The sequence below is a fragment of the Ambystoma mexicanum genome, chromosome 11, assembly GCF_040938575.1.
Source record: "Ambystoma mexicanum isolate Mex_15411 chromosome 11, UKY_AmexF1_1, whole genome shotgun sequence".
Lineage (NCBI taxonomy): Eukaryota > Metazoa > Chordata > Amphibia > Caudata > Ambystomatidae > Ambystoma > Ambystoma mexicanum.
In genome coordinates this window covers 122,714,874-122,739,094 of record NC_090934.1, presented here as the reverse complement: position 1 = coordinate 122,739,094, position 24,221 = coordinate 122,714,874, and the positions used below count along the sequence as shown (strand labels likewise).

At 45.0% G+C, this 24,221-nt stretch overlaps 1 protein-coding gene across 1 annotated transcript in view; it reads right to left on the bottom strand.

The window, feature by feature from the left end:
* RSPO1 (R-spondin 1) overlaps positions 1-21,028 on the bottom strand; it is an 829,344-nt gene extending 808,316 nt beyond the window's left edge. Inside the window, exon 1 of the mRNA XM_069622650.1 lies at positions 20,589-21,028. The gene's annotated coding sequence lies outside the window, so the exon portion shown is untranslated. The remainder of the gene's footprint in view (positions 1-20,588) is intronic.
* Between the last annotated feature and the right edge of the window lie 3,193 nt (positions 21,029-24,221).

Below are 24,221 nucleotides of genomic sequence, written 5' to 3'. Positions count from 1 at the left end.
AATCTTTAGGCAGTATTATTCCTATTGTCTTTTCTGTGGCATTATTGTTTTTTGGCACAGGTAGTTCCAGGTGCATAGTTGTTTTACACAGGTTGGCACCACCCCCCATTTCCCACCATTGAAGACTTCCACTAATTCCACTCTACAGAACTTGCGCCCCTGCACAGATGCAGGATGGAGAGTTCACCCAAAAAATAAATAAGGTATAGACAAGAGAATAATTTAGAATGCGTTTTGTATTTTTACAGTGTTGAGTACATTAGCTGCATTATCAGGTTGCAGATTCTCTCACACCTCCCCTAAGGAACTTCTGTGTTGTTTTTAGGGAGTCCTAGATTGGGAAGTTGAGGAGAGAGTACGAGCATCGCAATCTAAGGAGAAGAGTCAGTGTGAAGTGATTCCAATCGTGTGTGTCCCCGCAGAGTCAAGGTAAGCGTTACAGAACGCGAAGCCGTGCTAAAACTTTCTCTGCCTGGGCACCATGGGAACCCCAGAGGTTGATCAGTTGGTCCAATTGTTGGGGGAATTGAGAGCTGAGGTTCATGCAGCTTGTTCTGAAACCAATGCTCTGAGGAAAGAGTTAGTGGGAAACAGAGATAGAACTGAGGAATTAGCCCGCCAATTATTACAGACTCAAGCGTACCAGGTTCCCTTGACGTTGGGTAATGCACAAGCTCCAGCCCCTACCACACTAGCAGTACCAGTCCAAGTGGTTGTTCCCGGAAATATATCTTTGGCTCCTCCGGAGCGCTTCACGGGAGATCCAAAAACGTTTGCAATGTTTTTAAATCAATGCAGACTACATTTCCTATGCAAACCAGAATTATTTCCTACGGATCAGTCCAAGGTGGCATTTGTCTTGTCGTATCTCGGTGGTTATGCCGCCGACTGGTCCATACCTCTAGTCAATAGAGATGATCCAGTGTTGAGACATTTTCAAGAATTTCAACGGGAACTGGAAAAACTGTTTGCCCGCCACACTCAAGGCCAAGCCTTAGATTACGAGTTGTTGTCGCTTCGACAAGGCAATCAAGATCTGTTGGCCTATGTGGCCACCTTCAATAGGTTGGTTGCAGAGACCAACTGGCCTTTGGAAAAAAAGAACCACCTTGTTTTACCGCAGATTGCAGAGTGAGTTAAAGGATGTCCTAGCTCACGTGGTGAATCCACCGTAGAGTGTCACGGAATTCATTGACTTGACTATCCAGTTGGATCATCGACATATTTTGTTCACCCCAAGGAATCAGTTGGTAGATCATCGTCAGAAACTCATTCCGAACCCATGCAGTTGGGTGTAATTCGAGGTCCCATCTCGCAAGCAGAAAGGGATAAGAGAAGACAGCAGCAGCTATGTTTATACTGTGGAAAGGCTGGCCATTTCTTGCAGGACTGTCCAGTGAAACCTTCAAGAAAACCTCTAGTAGGTGTCAGTCAGGAGAAGAAGGAACAAATTCTGGAAAACTCAAGTGCCCGATAAGCATAGAGGTCAGCTCGTCGAGCGTGAAGAAGGTTTCGGCGACCTCACATTTTGTGTTTCCAATAATCATATTTAGTCAGGAGCAGCCCATGCGAAAATTCACGTTGAACGCTTATATTGACTGTGGGGCTATTGGCAACTATATGGATTTGCACCTAGCTTGCAGATTGGGCATTCCTTTAACAGAAAATTTGGAAGCCGCGAATGTTTCCGCGGTGGATGGCACTCCCTTGGTGTCAGGCCCAGTAACACAGCGCACCAACAATCTCATCATGCTCTGTCAGGAAGAACACAAGGAGGAGATTTCCTTTGACCTTATTCAGGCACCACAATTCCAGATCATTCTAGGAATACCTTGGTTGAAGGGACACAATCCTGTCATTGACTGGAGTGCAAGAACCTTGAGGTTTAGTTCTGATTGTCAAGAAACTTGTGGTTTAACAGAATAGTCAGTAGAGTTGGAACAACCCAAGAGAACCACCGAAGTTACTTTGGGTCTCATTGGTTCACTGCCATCTGAGTATCGAAGTTTCCAAGATGTTTTTCAGGAGGAGACTCAAGCTGAGATTTTACCTCCTCATAGACCTTATGATTGTCAGATAGATCTGATTCCTGGCCCTCAACTTCCTTGCCATCATATTTACGCATTAACGGAAAAGGAAAACCTTCATTTGAAAACATATCTTGACCAATACTTGGTGAATGGATTCATTAGACTGTCCAAGTCCCCGGCAGCATCACCTCTGTTCTTCGTGCCCAAAAAGGAAGGTAATTTGAGAACCTGCATTGATTACAGAGCCTTGAACCAAATCACTGTAAAGAATCGCTACCCTCTACCTCTTATTTCTACACTAATGGACCAAGTAAAAGGAGCTAAAATCTTCACAAAGCTTGACCTTCGAGGGGCTTATCATCTAATTCGCATCAAACAAGGAGACGAATGCAAGATGGCTTTTCGTACACGCTATGGACTTTTCGAGTACAAGGTGATGCCCTTCGGTCTATGCAGTGCACCGGCAGCCTTTCAGTCTTTCATGAATGACATTTTCCAAGAGCTGCTCGATATCTGTGCAGTAGTTTATGTTGATGACATTTTGATCTTTTCAGCGGATCCTCAAGAGCACTTGGAACATGTAACTTCTGTCCTGCAAATACTCAGAGAAAACTCGTTGTTTGTAAAGTTGGAAAAATGTCAGTTGCACGTTTTTGAGATTGAACTCTTGGGATTTGTGTTATCACCACAAGGGATAAAGATGGACAACAGAAAAGTTGATGCAATCCTTTCTTGGCCAGCTCCCACATTGGTGAAAGGAGTACACATTTTTTTGGGGTTTGCAAACTTTTATCGAAGATTTGTGTCAGATTTTTCTCGACTGGTTCATCCCATCACGTCTTTGCTGCGAAAAAACAAAATCTTTGCTTGGACCAAAGAGGCTGAAGGGGCCTTTCAGGAACTGAAGGAGAAATTCACCATCGCTCCAGTCCTACAACATCCTAGGCCAGATCTTCCCTTTATGGCAGAAACGGACGCGTCCAATGTGGCCATGGGTGCATTGTTACCGCAGCGGGATCCAATCTCTCAAGAATTACACCCAGTGGCTTTTTGGTCCAAGATGTTTTCCTCTGCAGAACTTAATTACACTGTCACTGATAAGGAACTGTTGGCAATAAAGTGTGCATTGAAGGAGTGGAGACATTATCTGCTTGGGGCCAGACACACGGTCAACATTTTCACAGATCATCGGAATTTACAGTACTTGCGATCTGCAAAAGCACAACCATTGCGACAGTTAAAATGGGCTCTCTTTTTTGCAGAATATGATTTTGTCATCACGTTTCGGCCTGGTATCCGTAATGGTAAAGCAGACGCCCTGTCCAGAATTGGTAAGGGAGAAGAAGCTTACATTGCCACAACTCCGGTGGAAATAATTGGGGTTAAGAAGATGCTTGGAGTTATGAACGTCGCATATTCATTGTTTGAAGAATTGCGAAATGAAATCAAAGCAAATATCAACACCGCAGAATTACAAAAGTGGCAGTCTGAAAAAGAAAATTGTTACATTCGGGATGGTTTGCCATTTTATCAAGGGTGATTATTTTTACCAACCCGAAGGTTACAAGAACAAGTGATTGCAGACTACCACAGCGCTTTGATGGAAGGGCATCCAAGTGTTACCAAAACCTTGGAAAAGGTCAAATGATCGTATTGGTGGCCTACTTGGCGAAAGGATGTGATTCAGTTTGTCAAGACCTGTGGAAACTGTGCTCCGAATAAATCTCAGAAACTGAAACCTGCCGGCTTCCTCAAACCATTGGATGTGCCACCTCTTCCTTGGCACACTCTCTCATTATACTGTGTTACTGACTTACCCAAGAGTGACGGATTCAACACCATCCTGGTGGTGGTGGACCTTTTTTCCAAGATGGCGCACTTTGTGGCCCTAAAGGCGTTACCAACGGCGTCAGTTCTGGCAAAAGTGTTTTTGGAAAACATTGGGAGGTTACATGGCTTTCCTTCCATTGTTGTGTCTGATGGAGGAAGTCAATTTGTCTCCGAATTCTGGAAGAGATGTTGCAAGATGGCGAAAATTGAAGTGCGTTTGTCCACTAGTTACCATCCACAAACTGATGGGCAAACCGAACGCACAAACCAAACCTTGGAACAATACCTCAGGTGCATGCTTCATCAAACCGAAGGCTCTTGGCTTAAGATTTTGTGGATAGCTGAGTACGCCTACAATAATTCAGTGCACTCCTCCACAGGTTTAAGTCCATTTTTCACCCTACACGGTCGGCATCCACGAACCTCCGTTCATGATCCACCTGAAGCATTGGAAATGCCAGCTGTAAAAACTTTGCACTCCAATATCACTACTGCTGTGATCCAAGCAAAAAATCAGTTATCCCTAGCAAAGGATGTGCAGAAGAAGTTTGCTGACCGTAAGAGAAGAGACTCTCCAGAGTACAAGGTGGGAGTCTGGCCTTGAAGGGGTCCCGGAAATTCCTTCTAAGATTTTTGGGTCCTTTCACCATAGAAAAAGTCATAAACCCAGTGGCTATGAAATTGACGCTCCCCAAGAACATGAAAATTCATCCAGTGTTTCATGTGTCCTTGTTAAAGACAGTGAGCCCAAACACCCGAATCCAAGACCCTCCAGCTCCAGTCCTGGTGGAAAAAGACCAACCCGAGTTTGAAGTAAAGGCTATCTTGGACCTTTATCCAGTATTCGTAGTTTTTAGCATTCGTTGTGCTTTCTGTGGTATCCCATGTCTTTTGCAGCCTTAGGTGTGAAAGGTTTTTTGTCCCTGAGAGTTCCGTGTTTATATTATTACAGTAGTATTCCTCACACGTAACTCCCACTTCCAGTCAGAAGCTTCAAAACCGCAAGTATTGGTTTTCGTTTACATTGTTGCCAAGTGAATTGTGCCCTTTCATTGATATCCACACGTTTGTGCTTGCATTATTTGCTCACTGTGGGAAGTAGGCTCCTGTGATCTCAATGACAGGAGTCAGCTGTTGTTTGTGTACATAGGTAGCAGCGCTATTGTGCTCGCAGTGTCTCTGCCCTCTGAGTGAAGTTTGATTCACGCGCGCACAGTGTAAGGAGCTAGTTGTTTCTTCTCCTTTCTTTTCCGCTTACATTTTAGAGTTCAGTACTTAATAAAAAGCAGTAAGGGAGTGCCGTAGTTTTCTCATTCACCTCCTTGCTACACACGCCATTAGCCTTCATATATTAGCTCTCCTGACCTTCGTCTAGGGGCTAGTGGGGCTCCCCTGGGTCAAAGGTTTACACATCAAATCTTTAGGCAGTATTATTCCTATTGTCTTTTCTGTGGCAATATTGTTTTTTGGCGCAGGTTATTGTTCCAGGTGCATAGTTGTTTTACACAGGTTGGCGCCTCCCCCCATTTCCCGCCATTGAAGACTTCCATTAATTACACTCTACAGAACTTGCGCCCCTGCACAGATGCAGGATGGAGAGCTCACCCAAAAAATAAATAAGGTAAAGACAAGAGAATAATTTAGAAGGCGTTTTGTATTTTTACAGTGTTGAGTACATTAGCTGCATTATCAGGTTGCAGATTCTCTCACACCTTCCCTAAGGAATTTCTGTGTTGTTTTTAGGGAGTCCTAGATTGGGAAGTTGAGGAGAGAGTAGGAGCATCGCAATCTGAGGAGAAGAGTCAGTGTGAAGTGATTCCAATCGTGTGTGTCCCCGCAGTCAAGGTAAGCGTTACATGTACGCATTAAATAGGGCGGGAGCCCAAGGGCAGCCCTGTTTTACTCCTCTTGATGTTTGTATTTCGGCTGATAAGGATCTGGAGCAGTCTAGTCTCACTCTCATTGAGGTTTCAGAGTAAAGGGTTTGAATTGGTTCCAAAATTCCTGTTGGGCAATTCTGATTATGTCTTTTTTGCCATAGAAATTCTCTAATGACCTGGTCAAATGTCTGGACCAGGTCAATAAAAGCCAGATTGATCCTTTGGCTTCCCCTCCATGACCTTCCCTTAGAAGTAGGATGTTAGCTGTCATACCCAAGATCCTCACGAAACCTGTTTGAAAGGGGTCAGCACAATCAGCCCTTTCCGCCCATGATTGAAAGCTGCCAAGGATTAGTGAGCTGAAGATTTTTCCTGTGACGTCCAGCAGTGCTATTGGACAGTAGTTTTTAGGATTATCTTTCATTCCCCTTTTAAAAATCGGGACAACCTTGGACTGTCTCCAGGACTCTGGGATAGATTTTGTTCTTGTGCCCATTCGCTCTGATATTGTTTGGGATCACCATTGTTAATCCCATCCAAGCCTTAGTTTATTAATCTTGGCTAATATTGATTCTTTGTCGTTCGGAATTTCCCATGGTGTTTAGGTTTTTTCTGAGCCATTATGGCCGCTTTGGGGTGGTTGTTGGAAAAGGGTTGAGAAATGGCTGACCAAAATTGACTCACCAACATTGTTTTGTAGGGTGTCATTTGTCGAGTTGAAGGTTGACTTAAGTAGCAATCAAAATACTCTTGGTTTCCTTGCACATATAACGCGGAGCATCTGTTCTACGTCCGCTTGATACATCTTAAAGAGGTGTTCGGTCAACCACCTGTTAAATGTTTCATTTTCCCCAATTACTATTTCACTTTGGTCTACCATAGCTACTTTTTTCACCCACCGCTTTAGTCTCCTCAACTCTCTTCTTTATTCCACCACTTGTACGTCATATGCCTATGCTCTTTTGTCTGGAGTTGACCCGACTTTCTTTTTGCATCGATATGCTGCAAGCCGGTGGATATAATCAGTTGGGTTTCCTACTTGTTTTTCGTCTTTTGTAGTAGTTTTTTTCATGTACTTTGATGCTAGGTTTTGTATTGTGTTGCTGGTAAGTCTTAAGCAAGATCTTCCATTACAAATTTCTATTAAGTTTGTAATTTTCCTTCTTGTTACTTCCAATTGGCTCCATGACATGGTCAATAGGTTATGGTCACTATCTTTTTGTTTTAATTACACCAAAATGTGTGACTGTCAACAGGAATTCTCTAGAGATGAAAACGTAGTCCAGAACCACAATCTGTCCTTCCCTCCCCCATGTAGGCACTACGGAGGTCTCTTGCAAATGTTTTAGTTGGAGGTTATGCAAATCATGTGAGTCCATTAATGAGCTCCACAATTTTCCTCTCTCTAATGCTGCTATGGGGGGTTTGGTTTGGGGGTGTGGGATGTCTTAACCCACTTCTGCTCTGTTATGCTGCAGCACTGTGTTATGAGGGTGCCAGAAATAACAAATGGCTGCAAAACCATTGTGCGCGCCAAAACCTATGAAAATCGTGCTTTGCAACGCACAAAAAGATGGCTGCCCAATCTGCCACGCATGTTGTCAGTGGTGGAACAGAGATCTCACTCCTGGAATATGTCACTGGGCTCCACAACAAGTAAAAATGGAGTACAGAAGGAAAAAGCAGTGTTGCTAAATGAAATCCCAAAATCTTGCCTTAAATCCTTTTTCTTTGTTGCTGAGACTGCAGAATGCTGGTAAAAAACACCCTCAAACTTCCCAAATTCTAGCTGGGTGCTACAATTCACTTAGTCTAAGAAATCATTGTGAATTTGCAAGGTCCTGAAAAGATGAAAGCATAAAGGGATTTCCACAGCAAAAGTGGGCTGTCTGTGGATGTAAAAAGAAAATCTCTGTGCAGCAGGGGGCTGCTGGAATGTCAGCTGTCAGGAGCCTGCCTGATTAAACTTTAAACATGGATTAACTGTAATCAAATGTTTGCAATCTAAGAGGCCTGTTACTGAGAGTAACCTATGTTGTAATTGTTTTGATCCCATGGTTTAGAATCTTGAATAAGTATTCTAGCTGCTAAATTTGTTTTAAGCTAAGGAAAAATGCAACAGAATTAACAATTAAATCAAGCCTGGCTAAAAGCTACCAAACTGGAATATCAGGTTTCCTCACAGAAGGAAGTCCTTTCCCTCCAGCAGGAAATCACACCCAAGCGGTAATTATAACTTGGTCTACAGAGGCAAAAGGGAACAATGAACAGCTGCTACTAAGGAAAGGCGGGGTGTGAGGACAGTCGTAAATGGCCTCTGCCAAGAGCAAACAGGGAGGAGACTGCTTCTGGACTGCAGGGAGACAGAAAGAGGCGGACCCGAAAACCCCATCTGTGGCTGAACCTTCACAAAGAACATTTTCTTCAAAGACTTATAATTGGCCAGTGAAAATTGTACAAAATATAAAAGTAATAGATTTGTGAATCTAACTTTTGGGTGCACGTTTCAAGAGGCGGAAAAATCGTGTGACATGTTCTGGAGAGAAAGGGCAAGAAATGTGATTTTACACAAAATGTAATTCTGCTAGAAGTATGAAACTTTATACACTTATGCCCATGTTAAACGTGCACACTTGTAGAAATTTGCTTATGAATTGGACATTGTATTCCTGATGAAAAGGGCAAAATTCTGTGAAAAGCCGAGACAAGATCCCACAGCTACGGGGTTTTGAGGGATAGCTGCTATATAACATATGTAATCTGTATATGTGATTGTTATAGAGGTTGCACATGTGGAAATATGTATGGTGCCAAAAGTAGATTTTGTGTTCAAGGGGCTAGGGGTGGATTCTCTGCCTCATAAAATCACACCATAAAACACTGTTGCTCTCCTCCTAGCAAGGCAGAGAGTAGACTCCGACCCAATCACCTGTCAAAGGGGTGAGTTTAGGATAAACCAGCCCACACACCCCCTTCATCATTGCATAAATAGAGACAGCTCACCACTCAAAAAGACAGACAGATTCACCCACTATCCTGATACTGGCGGAGCACCCTGCTGTAGAACTCTACATCTTCCTTGCTCCAGACTCCAGAAACTTGGCAAAGCAGAAACCATTTTCAGCTAGGTCTCAAATTCCAGAACCAGAACCCCACAAACCTAAGGGGAAGCACCAAAGTATAGCCGGGCTGCGCTGTACTACTTGCCTGCTGAAATAATTATCATCAGAATCAAGAAGGACAGATCCAATCCAGTCCTGTGCCGTGCTGTGACCAGAGTGCATTGCAGATCCAGTCCAGTCCTGTGCCGTGCCGTGACTACAGCGCCTTGCTGATTGCAGATCCAATCCGATGTGCCCAGCTGTCTGTTCTAGAACCAGATCCCATTCCCTGACCAGAATCTTGACGGACCAGAATCCTGACGGTTCCATTTAAAAAGATATCTAGTGAGTAGCTATAGAAAGAACTGTGTCACTAGCATATGTACTGTCCATAGTCAATCCATATCTTAAACACATTCTATCTTGTATTCAGAACCTGTATTGTTAGGAGTACTTTTGAATTATCTGAACTCTCTCCAAACCATTCTATCTTCCTCTCGTAATAGTATTGCTAAAACTAGCTTTCCGCTGATCTTTTCCCATCTGAAGAAGGCGAGTCCTTAGCAGGCAGTCATTCTGATCAAGTGGCTGTGTTCCTGTGGGGCATTTGTTTTGTTCATAGTCATCCTCTAGTATAGAAATCTTTTTGTCATTTTAAAAGTTCCTTCCTGTTTTCCATTCTTGCGCCTGTCTCGAAAAAACGACCTCCACTAAAACGTCCATAGCTTCCTCTGTTTTTGTGCTAGAAACAATATTTCAACGTCTGCTTGTAGCTAACATCCACAGCTTTCAATCGCATTTAAAACCGCATTCCAAATCCATACAGTTCTCCCGTTATCGCAATTATCGTGCAGTGAAAATTTGCCGTGAATTTCGTTTTGGGGAAATTCTGACACGTCTAAAACAGCTTTTGATTGCTTCCAACTTGAATTTTAAGATTTCAAAGTGCTTCTTGGTATTAAATCATTGCTTGTGTTGTGTGCAACTATCCAAAGCCGCTCCCATACGAATGTATAACAATTTCAGCAATTTTTACCATATTTAGTGTTTTTGCCCAATCCATTCTAAGATAACTTTAAAAGCCATTCTGACAGCTTGACAGTCAATTCCATTTTCTCTTGTGTTTGAAAGGGGGAAAGTGGGATTGATATTTTGTTTCAATTTTGCCATTCCTGAATACCTGCTCTCTCCTCCTATCTCTTTAAATTGCCTATTGGGGGTTGAGGGGTGTGCAGGGGGAACCTTTAACAGTGCTATTTGATCTGAACACACACACAAAAGTATCATTTCTGCGCTGAATTGTTTTGCTCACTATTACTCCTAGTGTATTAAAGAGATTATTCAGTGTTACAGCACCCCATTGGTGATTATTGTATACCCATTAAAACATAGTGTGATTAAATTGAAAATTAATAAATAAATATTTTAACTTTGCAAACCAGCTTGATTCCTGGTTCAGTGTGACCGGGAGGTTTCCGGGGGAGGGGCGTGATGTGAGTGGTATATCGTTCGGAATAAAGAACTTTTAGACAAAAATAAATAACGATTTCAGCTGTGCATTACATGCTAGGCGTTGACTTAGGTGTGTGCCGGATTGAAATCACTTACAGGGCCATGTCGCTTGGCGCAGGGGGTATTCAAATCACTGCATATAATCATGTATTTAGCTTGATGAGCGATGTACGTTTCGTCTGTTAAAGTTTCCATTGTTGATATAAATTCAATGTTGGACTTGGCTTGCGGGTTGCAGTATGTATTTATCATTACAATGGTTTCAAGTTGATCTTCCATTGCACGTGTGCCAGGATGCCTCCAGTTTATTAATGTTGCATGCACAAATGGATCCGTTGTCAAAAATGTTATTTACTGAAATCCCGCTACCAGATCGAATTGCCATCAGCAAACTTGGCTGGGGTCGCCCCTTTGTGCCTTTGTACGCTTGTGAGAAAATTATCTCATAGCCAGGTTATTTAGAGGCAAAGAATATCAAAATCGCCCAAATTTAAATCGCTCTGGGCCATCGAGTTGCTGAAGCCCCTTGTGTTCCAGGATCCCAGTTTTAAAATGGTTGAAGTTCGAAATTCGCTATTTAGGGTTATGTTTTTGCCTTGGTTGATTGTTGGGAATCGGAGGTTTTTAGGTGCACATTCTGCACCCTGATGCTCTACTGATCGCCACAATGGCTATCTCCTGGTTTGCGTTGACAGTGCTTTAGCAATCCAATCCCCTTTTTCATGGTCCTGTTTTTTGGGCCTTGGTATTGAGGCTTGCTGGAGGTTCTGGTGTCCTCCACTTTATGTTCTGTAATGAAAGTCACCCTCAGTTTCGGTAAAGGGCCTCTTGCGATTCGGCCCGTTCCCAGAGGGTCTTGAAAGATATCTTTCTTTTTTTGCTATTGATTGGGTTCCTTTCCTCTGTTGTACAGCGGTGGCTGCCAGATCCTGAGGTTTTCATGACTCGCTCTTTTTCCCTTGGTGACTTTACCAAGTTCTTATCTCGGTTTATGTCTGCAATGTCGAATGCCAGCATCAACAGGTTTTCAGCTTCCCCTAACAAAATTGTTTTGACCACCAACGATGGTATATGCAAATAGACACTATCCAGGTGTCTCTCATTCCTAAATTTGATTATGTTTATATCATCCGAGTTTATTCACCTGAGACTGGGGATGCAATGGAACAAATCCAGAACTGACTTTCTGTTCAAAATTGTCTTCTTCCCACTGTCAGGAATTTTATTTAGTTGTAAGGTTTTCTTTGTTATGTCCAAACGATTTTGTGGTTGGACTCGTCTGTCATGCTGGGTACGTCTATCCGAGCTAATCAATTGACGACTACGAGAGCGCAATCTTTCATCAACTCTCCTTCTGTTACTTCTTTCTGCCTTTGGCGTTTCTTCCCTTCTTTACTTTCGTGCTGTCACCCTTGATGAGTGCCTTGTGCTTGGAGGTGAGGGGCGCCTATTAGACTGCTTGTTGTAACTTCTGGGCGGCGACTTATCATTTGGTCGTTTTATCAGCCATGTACTAGCCATGTGTTGCGCAACTTTCTTAGCTGTCACATTTAATTTTTTGCGTTTTTCGTCCATAGTCATAAAGACAGGGGAAGCCAATATGTCTCTATAGAGTGATTTCTTTGAATCTTTGGTTGGTGTTTGATCTGTTTTTTGTTTGCACTATCGTTCTTCTTAGGTTCCACCATGAAAAGATCAGATTCAGAATCCTCGATGGAATACTGGCTCATATCCATCAAATCTATAGCTACCTGAGATTAGTCCATTGTTCTTATCGGTTTGCAGGCAGTTTCTTTTAGGCTGTCTTTCAGTGTGTTAATCTGATTGTGGATCTTCTTGCAGTTAAGGTTCTTTCTCCGGGCTGGTTTTGGCACATCATCTTTTGTTGGGACGTCCGCGACGGTTGCTTCCGCCCACGGTTTGTTGCTTTTAGTTGGTCTGGTTTGATCCTTTGGTTTTTTCGCTCGATGGAGAAGAAACTTCTTTGACCGTTCAATTTTGATGGTCGGAGGTGCTTATCCTGCGTCCCGGTGGTTCTACAATTACGCAATTACTGTTGGAGTTCATTTTTTGGGGCCAAGAGCTTTGGCACACAAGTCTGGGGGTGCTCTCCTTGGTGGTGATGCTGGTCGGTTTAGAAACGTTTTAGTTATATGAGAAAGAGTCTGCATTTTATCCTTTTGGGGCAAGATAGTATCTTTAGCCCTGGTCTGATAAGACTTTCCTAAGTCATTAGCAGGGGTTGCTGCTTCTTGTGATACGTAGGTTTGTCAAGATGTTGAAGTAAATGTTGTCTCGGTCACTTTTTGGGCTGGTTGTTGGTGACTGGATTCTATGGGGATTGATTCCCCAGTAAGAACTGCCTGCGGTGCTGGATCTTTTATATGTGGCTCTTTAGCCGTAACAAAACCTTCTAAATATGTAAGCTTTGAGTGCACCATGGCTAGCAAAGTTGTTGGTCTTTTAAGGTATCATTTAGTGCCTTGTAGAGTTCTGAGGATGGTGCAAGTGCGATAATTATAGCAGACATAATCGCAAACAAATCAGGCTTTTCTACTGGTGTATCCTTGGCTGATAATTGGTTTTGATCTCACGATCTTCTCCTTCTAGCTGATGAAGTGTGGTGTTGATGTGATGGAGATTTGATGATAGAAGTTTCCACCTCTGATGCCGAATCGGCTCCATGTGCACTCTGATAAGTTTTACTAACTGGTTGAAGTGGTGGTTTTATTAGTCCACTTACTTCGCTTTGGTATGGTTTTGTGGTACTCTGCTGGAAATTCAGACTCAGGCTGTGTGTGTGGGTTGCTGTTTGAGCCTGCATCTTGGTCTCCAGTGTTTGGACCCAGTGATCCATGAACGTCAGGTATACTTGGTTGAGGCTTGCCTCTCTCTGAAGTTAGTTGAGTGCGTTTTGGCAATTCGTTACTCAGGTAAGTTTGGTCTATACCTTTGGGTTTGGTGGTGCTTTCTCCTAATCACCCATTCTCTCGATTGTTAGAGAGTGGTGGGTTGTCCTTGGTAGTATTACGGCTTGGAGTGTGTTTTGTTTTCGGTGGGTGCCCAAAGTGCCTTTTAGCCACTGATGAAAAAGAGTCTGTAAGAACGTTTTGGGCTTCATTACTTGTTTGATCCAATTCAGCAGTTAATAAGTCACCAGCTTTCTCTAAAATGTCTGCGTCGGAGAGCTCTCCAGTAAACTTCATTACTGATGTACACTTCTTCTGGAAGAAGTCTGTCAAAATTCTGGTAGAAAGTGCCCCATTTGGGATTATTTTTCTATAGGTTCTGAGTCTGTTCCCTGTTGTTTTCCCGTTTTGCTGCTGTTTATTCCAAGCCATTTGTTTAGCCTCTTGTGTTGTTAAATTATTTTTGGAGCTCGAATAATTCTTGTCTTTGGTTCTGTAGGTGGCTAATGTATTTGGTGGCTTAGTGTGAGAACGTGAAATTAGTTTATTTTGCGATCTTCCTATGCTTGGGATACGCCGCTGTGTTTCTCCCTGGTCCTAACGCCGTGAACATAGGTTTCTCTGACAGCAGAGTCGTCTTTCGGGTTACGCCGCCTCGCCATGACCGTCCCAGATTACAAGAAAGCTCTTGTTGCAAAGTGTCACAGCTCAATTGCTGTGGCGGCGTGGAGCGGGCTTACGCATCCTCATCGCCTCAAAGCCTGAACACCGGAACACTCAACCTCACTCCTCCGAGGCACTGCCTGGCAGGGAGGTTTTGTAGATAGGTGCTGCAAGAGTAAACAGACTCTTGTCTGTCTAAAAGGCAAGTAAGAGTGTAGGCAGCGCCCAATACACTTGAACACTCAACCTCACTGATTATTTATAGCGCGCATAATACCGAAGAGGTGTCTGAGATTCGAACCTGTGTTGCTCTGCGTCGTTGAGCTTGTGGCCACTGAGCTGTACTACCTGTAACCTGTGTATCTTCTACATAGGAATGGTAGCGCAGACCCAAGAACTGAAGAAGCTTTTAAAAGGGTAACTCTCACAATCCATTTAAAAAAGAACGACAGATAAGGCCTGAGAAAAAAAAACTCATTGGGCCTCATTACGACCTTGGCGGTACGGAGTGAACGGCGCCGTAAAGGTGCCGCATTACAAGGTTCCCTCGCGGGACCCAGGAAGCAATGCCTGGGAAAACCAGGTATGCTTACCGGGTCCCGCGAGGGGAAGAGGGAGCAAACAACGGGCCATCTCGTAATGAAATGGGAATGGGGAAGGACCGTGTCCGGGTCCTTGGAGGGAGGAATTACCGGGCCTTCTGAACTCGGAATGGCCCGGTAAGTCCTCATTCCGAGGACCCGGACCCCGACGCAATTTTCCCGGCAGCCAACCGCCGAACTCGTAATGAGGGCCATTGTCTACTCATTCAGAAAAGAACAGAACTACTTCAAAGGAACTTCAGGTCCCTGGAATGGCTGTTAAGAAACCCCAAGACATGCCAGTACATTCATTTCTGCCCTTGCAAGCAACATTAATTTGCATTTTAAGACAAGTTATTTCTAAGAGGGCCTTTCTAATTATGTCATGCAAAGTACTTACTACTGGCTAAAAAGCCGGTACGGGCTAATGGTGCCATTCATGGCATGTGGCGGCTTTGCAGATAGGTTTATGCTAGCTGTTTGTGCTGCATGTCCCATGTTGATTGAGTCTTTCTGTAAATGCTTAGACATGCCAAAAACCGTCTTCAATTTCATCGACATGCTTCGTGTTTTGCAACATACGCATTTTTGTACAAAATAACACTTTCAACGGGGTCTCAGAAATAGCATTTCCAGATATGTTGGCACCTCAGAAGGAATCGGATCACACAATATGTACGCTGATGAGGGAGTTAGGCGGGTCTTAGAGTCGGGTGATGTCTTATTTACTTTTTTCGTTAACATGGATATAAGAGCAGATGACATGGCTAACTACAGAGCAGGGACAGAGCTGAGCAGTTCAGAATACTGTAAACGTTGCCACGGGCTTTTTACTGTCTGAAAAGCACGCCGCCCTGACCCTGTGAATGTGTGAGCCCAGAGCATTTCAGATGTGCTGCCCTCCTCCCACCCTCAGCCTTGGACGAGCATCTGCTAAACATAATCTTGTAAACGGTTTACATTTCGCCTCCGTGCAACCATTTTTTAAAATGTCACACTGTTTTTATTTCGAAATTCGACCCTGGCGAGAAGCGCATGCCTTTCGCTTTTAACAAGACCCTTCACTGGCCGGCCGACATTTCTTTCCACGTTTATTCAGTAGAACGCTTCGGGGCCTTTCCTCGGTGCTCTCGTCCTCAAGTTCAGCAAAAACTGACCTTTAGTTTGAGGGGTCACATGTTTTAACTCCATCCAGAACATGTGACGCTAACCTCTTTGAGCAACGCAACAACCACCCTGCACCAAATGGACTGCTTCTTTCATCATTTCTTTACTTTAAACCTGGCTCCAATTTTCGATTTTTCTTGTCAAACTCTATTCCAGGCATTTGTAATGATATATTTTGCTGTGCACCCTGCCTGGTTTCGAAATCTCATTTTTAAGGATGCTTGGCTCTGATTATTTCCATAGAGCACATGAAGACGCCAGAGGCATTCACGTCCCACAAGAAGCTGCACACAAACACCGACTTACACACACATTAAGCATCTGTACTTTTTTGTCTGAGGTAATAAATACGAGCGAACACAGGAGGCCTCCGGCGCTGACCACTAATCACAGTGGTTGGGGGCAGTCGTAGTTTCAGCGGACATTCTGTCTGAAATTGCCTATTGTTGCGACTTTGGTTTCTTGGCGCTACACTCCCCTCTTTTGTTCCACCAAAGTGCTTTTTGGCAGCTTTAAATTGTCAAACGCTCCATATAAGCAACAAACCTCACGCGATATTATGTTCCTTCTTTCCATATTGTATATATACCATCATCCCTATTTTTGTCTTGTGTCCGTTTTTCCGCCTCTCTTCCCCGTGTTTCTGCGAGCTGTCACGCAAGGAACTAACGCGGTGAGCGTTAATATCGCGTCATCCCTAATCGTTGTCTTTCTCCTCTTATACTCTCACGCCATCTTCGAACAGCACTCAGTGAACCTTTGCGCATCTTTACATCAGCAACGGTCTGAAGCACTAACAGTGACTCCAGAATGTCTCTGCGTGAGGACCGAGCCTGGGAAACCATTCTCTGAATCCCAACATGCCTTCAGGACGAGGAGGTATACTCTGCCACGCTCATTTCTGAAGCGATACACGGCTACCCATTGTCATTAAATATATGCCCACTATTAGTCATTATTTGGTTCGGTTGCCCTGCTCAGAAGCGTTGCATGGTGGCCATACCCCATTGGAAAACGCTCTGTGAATTAGGCACATAGTCCAATGTGCGGTCGCCCCTTGGAGGTTCACGGCGCAGACCCCACTGTGTGCATAATTGCATTCACGCTGATGATTTCCAGCGGGATTTCGCTATAATCCGTGCTCCGGAAATCATCCCAGTGGCTAATATCCCGGCGTTACTTGGCCCGCGCATCAGTGAGGGGAGAGGGGAGGGGCGAAAACCCACCTCGCCACTCCCGTTGATCGAGGCCGCTAGAGGAGTCAGGTCGATGTCGAGCCTTCCGTGGCACCGCTGTGCCTCTCGTGAAATATGTGCAAGTGGTGAGCGCTTCATAAAAGGGGAGTAGATGACAGGACCGAAAAAGATGTCCCTCCCCTGCTGCTGGGAGTCATGGGAGTCACTCCGGCACGAAGCCTTGCAGCGCGGTCAAGGCTTCAGCTAGGCTGCTGGGCAGGCCACGCGTTTGCAGGCCAGGTGCAGACATCTTTTCTGGAATGTCAGGCACGTGTAAGGAATTCACTAATCACATTTGGGCCTGATTAACAATGGCGGTTTGAATGGCACGCTCATATTGGACACGCTTTGAAAACCAGGCAGTGTTACTGGTCTTTTCAGGTAGATTGCTTTCTTTTCTTTTTCTTTCGTTGCTGGGCTCTGATGCTGATTCTTCGGGTCCCCTTCTCGCATGGGCATCGAAGGCATGGATGGGAACACATTATATAAGAACATGCTAATACTATGGCCCCGATTCGTGGACTTTTTTGCACGGTTCAAAGTGACTTTGCACTGCTGAACAGTGACTGTCCATTGCCGACACACCTGATTCATGGAACTGTGCAAAGTGTATGTTTTCAGTGCAACGTAAGTGCATAGTTGTGTTTGCATTACAAAATGACTTTCACTGCAAAAATACACTTTGCACAGTTCCATGAATCAGGTGTGTTGGCAGTGCAAAGTCACTTTGAACCGTACAAAAAAATCCATGAATCGTGCCTATATGTAAAGCGCCACTGAACTTTGTAGGTCAGATGTAATGGACCAAGCAGCGGCCATCACTGAGAACACAAGAAGAGCGCATTCGAATCCTTCAAAATGTTCCATCCTTTTGTTCAAGGACCATATGCTCCAAACTCACGCAGAGACATAGGGGCCTGATTCGGGGAATATTTTGCACAGTTCAAAGTGACTTTGCACTGCTGAAATGTGACTTTGCACTGCTGACACAAACTCTGGTTCAGGGAACTGCAAAGTGTATTGTTGCAGTGCAAAGTCTGTTCAAAGTCAGTGCATGGCCATTTTTGCAGTACAAAATGACTTTCCACAGACTGCACTGCAAAAATGCACTCTGCACAGTTCCATGAATAAGGGTTTGTGTCGGAAGTGCAAAGTCACTTTTCAGCAGTCAAAGTCCATTTGGACCGTGTAAAAAATTCCAGGATTCGGTCCCATAATTCCGGAAGAAAGCGCCTAGATTCTCAGTACGCGCTGTTGGTCAATAAAAGTGGCAGGGTCTGAATGGAAAATACATTTTGGAAGAGCAGATTATCGCTAAACCGTCACAACTTCAATCGGTTCTGCGAAAGCGAGTGTGGAAGCTAGTGTCCTGATGTTATTACGCGTTATACGCCTGCACATCTCCGATGCGAAGCCTTTTCCCTATTACCCCGGGAACGTGGCAAGTACTTGGGGGGGGCTATGCTCGCCAGGCTTTCCAAATGACATTATAACCACTCAGCCCCTGTCGATGCCACCTGTCATCCGGGTGCCTGTGCTAATGACCCCGAACCTCAAAGCACTGCTGGCAGGTGCCAGGCTGCACGGTTTGCAGGCCCAGTGACAAACGTCGACCCGACTAGATTCTAGGACAAGTTAATATCCCAGGTGAAATGTGTACAAACACATCCATACCATATGAACAAACCCAGGCCAACATGGCAAGTCGAATCTGATCGCGATTCCCCTAGTGTATGTGTTTACAGCGCCTTGAAACAACGGCCCGGGCGTGTATTCCATGTCATCTTGCACAGGTCACAAAGCTGTGAAAGAAGTGAACAGTGGTATCAGGCAGTGCGGGCTCTGTCTGATAATCTCTCCCCAAGCCCTGTCTGCCTCGCTCTGCACGTGCTGCGTTTTCTCAGCCTAGGCACATACCCTCAAAGGGGCTAGTGAGTTCCAACAGCACCCAGTTAACCTTTGCGCATCTTTACATCAGCAACGGTCTCAAGGAGTAACAGTGACTCCAGAATGTCTCGGCGTGAGGACCTTTGATTGGAATCTAAGACCCGGTGAGACCATTCTCTGAATCCCAGAATGCCCCTTTGAGACACTTCGTGTACAATTCACTAGACATCATTCACCAGTGAGCCCCTTTGAATCCGGTTCAGAGCATAAACACTCACATGGATCAGGGGTACTGCAATAGGCAGACACTGGGCCTGATTTACAAATTGCGCCATTGTAAAACGAACTTGTAAATCGACCCACCGCCTTGAAACCTACGTTCACCAAATGAGTGCTATGCCTTGAATCAAAATGCCACTGCTGGCCGTCTCAAACAGAGAGGCAGCTTGGACGCGGCATGCTAGGTAGCCAATTGATATGCTATGGTATGTATGATATGGCATTTATAACGCGCCTGTACACAAGTGTTTCTAGGCGTGAAAAGTGAAAAGTGCTGATTTTAAGCTAAGAAAACGCACATGGCAATATTACCAATATTAGTGACGCGTCAATATACCAAGCAATGCATTCAGCGCAAGAGCAAAGATGAGACGATATGGTTTGGCACGTATCACAAGGCAACCCTCCAAGGACATACCTCCGATTGTATATGTGGACTTCGTTTCCAACTGGATGACCCCATTGTGTGAGGCCGCTTCCGAGACAACCCACACCTTAGTGCTTACACACCCATCCTGTCCACTCCAGTGAGACCTGCTACCGTTCTCGAGAGAGAGCACATGGGGATCTGCTGCTGTTCTCGAACAATAATATTCACTCAACATGTGTAAGTTCTTATTATGAAGCCTTTCATGCCAAATCGCACCCGCTTCTGGGAACTCGTATGGATAAGTGGGCGAGGTGGCACCACGGGGGCTCGATCTGTTAAATGCGGCTTGTCCCTGATAGGTGCTGACACTTAACGCGCGTGATATCCCCCCCCCCCAGCGTGAGACAGTTCGGAAGTTCAAAAGCTCCCTGGCACAGCTTTTCAGCCGGATCCCCAGCAGTGCAGCACAACCCGCCGTTGTCATTCTGCTGCCCATGAGCCCATCCATCCATCCACCCACCCAGTGCAGGGCATTAGAAAGGCATGCTGGTCTGACCGGCATGGCAGACCTGCGGCATGACTCCCACGTCGGAAGCCCTGCATCTGCTAACTCTGCGGCCATGGGTGCAGCGTGCGAAGCTGCTTCCGCTTGGCCATCAAAGGCAGGGAGGGGCGCCCCGCGTAAAGTTTATAGCCCACGCTCCCCTCACATTCACATGGCCCCTCAAACACGGCCATCAATCACCCCTGCTGTGTGTTTATGACTTCGGACAAATACTCCGCATTGCTCGCATTTCAAAAGAGGGAAACACGCTGTCATCAAAGCCCCACTCCCGAGAGCCAATTTTCAACTAACCACGTTTAATCCAGACTGCGTCCCATTTGTCGCAAATCTGTGCACACACACACACAACTGAGACATTTCCCCTATTTAAACGCTCCTAGCGACTAGGATTATCACTAACGCAGAAACCACTTACAACAAAATGGGTAGATGCACGCCCCTTATTTAAATACAATTAAAAAACGAAAGGAAGCGACCGTCGATAAATCAGAATATACCACAAAGTTTAAATGCCGAGCAGAACTGCCCGCACAAAAGCACATAGCCAGCATCAAATGTTTGGAAACCTCACAAACTCACCTTACTGCTGGAGACGTATTTTCATTTCTCGGGTGTTTATTCAGCAGTCATACAATTCCTCGCCTCATCGAAATGGGTGGCAAAAAGTTGCCCCACCGAAAACATTTCCTGCCAACTCGGTTAGGCGTTTAAGCAAAGTGCTAATAAAAGAAACATTCCCCTGACAGCTCCCCCATGGTTCTGCTGCTGAGCCGGAGGTGCTAACTCCTCGGCGCGTTTCAATGAGGTGTATCTCCAGAAAAATGCTGGTCAGTGTCTGTATAGCAGCCCGTGTTACCAGACCGCATCACCTTGCCTAGGAATGCAGAGGCAAAAGTTCGTGGGTTTCAAAAGCTCTTCTCATTGGGCAGAGAACATCCTCGTCCGCGTCCTGGCGTTTCTGCATCAGAAGCATCCCAGTCTCATGGAAGAATCTAATACCGTCTCCAGCCTGCGAGTGTTCCATCCACGGGGCTGGTACCACCTCCCAGGCAACACGGTGCCAAGAACTGCTGCAAAACATGCACTGGATTTCTGCAGGACTCCACCTTCCCTTTTGCCTCGACCCCAGCGAATCTCAAATTACCTTCATATGTTAGTTTCAAGGGAAGAGTGTTGAGCAGAATAAAACTCTCTTTCTTTCTTGTTTTTTCATTTCCCGCTGAATCTATGTATTACTGCCGGGGATCACCTCTGATCCCCTTTTCTGCGTCACCATGCACCTCGCGCATCTACCATCCCCAGCGTCTACTGCCACCGTCTCCCTCTAAGGACCGCCCTTAGGTGCAGGACCAAATACATTTAAAAAGTGCTAAATCCGTGCTAAATAGATATCTCGAGCAAGAATAAAATGAAGAGCGCTCGTAATGCCTACAACACATCCCCATGGCAAACAGAACATCCAGCTGTCGAACAACCTTTGCGCCGGACCATGGAAAAAACGTATAACGGATTTCCTACAAGCAATCACCATTACTTACACCCCTCTCCTGCAGCGACAAGTTCTTGTCCCAGTACCCCAACTGATCTGTGCCCTAACCCCCTAACTTAAGGCAGCACCAACAATTCTGCCCTTGTGCCAGTACCCCCACTGACCTGCGCCCAACCCTCTAACTTAAGGCAGCCCCTACAAGCCCGCACTCGCCCTAGTACATGAAACAGGTGATTTCCAACACATGTCAGCTCCTCAGATCTACAATAGTCCACAAATGTACATTGGCCATCAATGCATCATACTAAATATCACACACATGAAACATGCACACATGCCCACCAGAAAACAGCCCAGTGCCAACATGACCCACAGAGGTTGCCCTAAACCCGCATGACAGCCACCAAACATACTTGGAGATCATGTTCAATCAAAAGGTGCACATGGACAAAGAGATGGCAAACAGTGTTGTTGAATCATGAACAGAACATGCATTAACTCTTTAAGTGCCCTGGGTTTTAGACCCCAGTGCCAAGGCCTTTTTAGGTGTTTTCGGTATGTTGCCATTCAATGTCTTATAACTTTTTTGTTACATGAGATATCTCAGCCAAATTTGGCTCCTTTTGTCCCCACATGTAGGTGGTCGTAACGCCACCCAGGAATCCTAAGTTGCTGTAGGGGGGTTGAGAACAAATAACCAAAAAGAGGGAAAATGTTGGTTTTTTTCAAAAAATGACAACAAAATGATGTACAACGAAGCCTGTGTTTTGTTCCTTGTAAGAGCTAGGAACAAATAGTTTGCTGTGCTGAATTCCCCAATATCCTGGCTTTCAAGAACAGGTTGAGTGGAAATGAAAAAAAATATTTTGATGTGGTTATCAACCGTTTTGTAAGAGGTAGGTGATTTTGGCAATTTTTGCCAATTGGACATGCGTGGACGTATTGGAAGAAAAGGGTAGGAAAGCCGAATTGGAGGACTGAAAGGCATACACTTCTGAAAAGTAGACAAAATTCCAAGTTTAGGAAGGGGTGATTTGCGCTGGTCAGGCAACAACTAGGTAGTGGAAACTGCCATAGTTTGGGTAAAAAGCAGGAAAATGACAAACAAACAAGGTATGTGATGGAATGTTGGCTTGGTATGGCAATGGCTTCTATGAATTTTGAGAAAAACAATGCTCTTCTACATTCCCCCGACTCTTGCAGTTAAGAAATCACACATTTTTTGTAGTGTTTCACAAAACAAGCAATACCACAAGCCAAATACTGAGCCATGGTACACAGGAGTTTTATGCTTACGACCTGAACAGACGTACTTAGCATGTGTAAATCGGGAAAACCAATGTGGTGAGGAATGGCAAGCATACATTTTTTAAAAGAGCACAGGCAGACCTTTTCAAGGGTAGGTGACTTGTGCAGTTTACAAAAGTGTATGGTGCCTAAAGCACCCACACAGGAAGGTGCACCCACACATGTGAGGTACCGTTTTCGTCGGGACCCCTGTGGGAACGCGGGACGATAGGCCATGTGTTGCTGGTGGCGTATTTCGGTGGGTGAGCAGAGTGAAATGTGCGGAAATTGTGTTTTTCCCCCCCAAATTTGTACTTTGTTGGGGGTTCAGGGTAATAAATTCTAGGCCGATTTGCACAAGTCAGACCTCTGTCGGTTCCCACGGATGTCCTCTTTTCAGAAATGCATGGAGTTCCCAGTTTTCCTTGGTGGCTCGGACACCCTAGGCCCATATCTGTATGGTGTGCGATTGAGAAAAAATCCTGAAATTCAGCTGTCGGAAAAGACTTGGGGTTAGCCGTGTTTTAGGCTTTCCCCTTGGCGCCCAGGTAGGTGCACCCACACATGTGAGGTACCGTTTTCATCGGGACACGTGTGGGGATGTGGGAAGGTAGGCCATGTGTTGTTGGCTGCATGTTTATTTGGGTGGCCAGAGCGAAATGTCTGAGAATTGTGTTTATTTGCAGCCAATTTCAGAGACATTTCCCTCTGTCCACTCACCGAAACACGTCGCAACAACAGATGTCATACCTTCCCGCGTTCCCACAGGTGTCCCAACGAAAAGGTACCTCTCATGTGTGAGTGCACCTACCTGGGCGCAAAAGGAAAAGGCTGACCCGCTGGTAACCCCAAGCCTTTCGGCATAGCACATTTTGTTCATGTGGGCAACCTACAGATTTGGGCCTAGGGTGTCGAAGCCAGCAAGGAAAGCAGGGAACCCCATGTATTTTCCAAAAGAGGACACCTGTGGGAATCCACAGAGGTCTGCCTTGCGAGCATCGCACCAGAATCTATTACCCACAATCCCTGGCAAAGTCTAAACTTTGTTGAAAAAACACAATTTTCAGACATTTCACTCTGCTCACCCACCGAAACATGGCGCCAACGCCACATGGCCTACCTTCCCACGTTTAGATATGTGAAGGCGCACTCAATGTTTACAAGTTCAATATAATAATGTGTCTCTTCAGTAAAGGTCAGGTTTAAGTTCAAGGTGCTCCCAGTTAGTATAGTGCTACCTCTACTGAACAAATGAGAAGATGATTGGTGCAACGCAAAATCACGTTGGACAAACTAGGGCCCAGCATTAGGCAAACAAACTTTGCTTCTAATTTAACTTAGTTCAAAAGACATGTCTTCAGAGTTATTCATTAAACTTGTGAAAATGATGGTTTCAATAAATTACAAAAAATTCAATTACCGTAATTGTATGATTT